The sequence below is a fragment of the Cynara cardunculus genome, assembly GCF_001531365.2.
Source record: "Cynara cardunculus var. scolymus isolate 2C chromosome LG 13, CcrdV1, whole genome shotgun sequence".
Taxonomy (NCBI): domain Eukaryota; kingdom Viridiplantae; phylum Streptophyta; class Magnoliopsida; order Asterales; family Asteraceae; genus Cynara; species Cynara cardunculus.
The window spans coordinates 29,795,434-29,797,217 of NC_037540.1; positions in this window are offsets into that span (position 1 = coordinate 29,795,434).

Below are 1,784 nucleotides of genomic sequence, written 5' to 3' on the forward strand. Positions count from 1 at the left end.
CAGCAAGAAGAACGAAAGGAAACCTTGAGCAAAACCCTAGCAAGAGATAACAACCTCTTACCAGGTTTATAACGGCAGCAAAGCAACCAGATCGAAAATTGTAAACGGCTGAAACCCTAGCCGAATACAGCCACGCAGCCAAACAAAACAAAACAAACAGTAAGAAGGAAAACGTTCTTACTAATCTGACGAACACCCAAAGAAAACTGAAAACGAATGGGAAGCAGYCGTGAAGACAAACACGTCCACAAGTTCCCTATCGAGCCTCCAAAAGCGCAAATAAACCCCGCAAAGATCAARCAGCAATCCGCTTGGAACAAACAACCATGCACATCCAAAAGAAGATCAAAACCTAGCCGAATCAAGTCTTCAAACCTTCTTCATCATGATCGCTTCCTAGAGAGAGAAAGTCAAAAAGTCAACAGAGAGAAAGCAGGATCTTTGTAAGGTATTTTCGCCTCAAACGACTTATAGGCTTTTGCGGCTTCCTTCGCCATTTCAAGAGGGATAGATACACTAACCTGTTTTTTATCCGCGAGAGGATAAAAATTCAAATCAGTGGCCACTGAATGGCCAACCGCTTTAGCAAAAGTTAACTTCTCAATAGCCTCATTATCAGCATGATGACTGCCTCCCACCATATCTTCACGGGAAGAAAGTCTCTTAAAGACCGAAACCCGATGGGGATCAACGGGAAGAGGGGGATCATTCAATGTTTCCATTCCACAAACAATAACCCGTGATGCTGAAACCCTTTTCAAAAACCCTTGATAAATAGACGAAGACCTCGTAACCGAAGTGCTGAATATGTACCAAGAGAATCTCCAAGAGCAACGAAGACCACAAGATTAACGAATGAAATGGAAATAGAAAAGATTATCTTAAAACCCGCGATAGAAGGAAAACTTCCCTCAAACAGCTGCACAACAGAAAACAGCAGCAAACAAGCCAACAATGTGCAGCAGATAACACCACAGCAGATTACCAGAATGAACAGCAAACACAGCAGATCGAAAACAGCTGCACCAGACAGAGAAACATCCAACAGCTCCTTGCAAACCTTAGATAAAAAAACCACAACAGCCTCACACAGAACAAACCAAACCAGAAAGAGCCTTTAAACAAAGGCGCCAAACTCTACCAAATCCCGAAAACAGCAGCAACACCCAACACCACCGACACATAAAATAACCGGCTGGAGAACCAAGATAATCCAGCAACCAAAACGAAACTCCACAGAACGCAGCAAAGGTTTAGTAACAGCCCACAGAAGGATCGGGATCACATAAGCAAGGCAACCAAGATCGAAAAACCTTAGTTACCTCCTTCCAAAAATAATCAGTATAAGAACGTGCCAAAATACAGAAACCCTAGTAGCCGCCGATTAGGGTTCAAACAACCCAAACGACTACACCAGCAGAACCGTAGACGAAACAAAACCCTCCCTGGAAACAGCCGACTAGAATGACAAAAGACAGCAGCAAGATCGTTTTGCAACCAAGATCGAAACAACCCTAGTTACCGCCTTCCAAAAATCAGAATAAGAACGTAGCAGAAGACAAAAACCCTAGTAGCCGTCGTATAGCAATCCTAACAACAACACCGGCAGAACCGAAGACGAAAGCAAAGTCCGCCCTAGAAACAACCTGTTTATCTTTTCTAGAGGGGACGTTATTTCGGTGGAGGTTATTAAACGTGGTCTACAATTGTTTGAAGAACGATCGGGCTTATCGCCAAGTCTGGAGAAAAGTGAGGTGTTCTTTGGGAATGTGTCAATGGAGGTT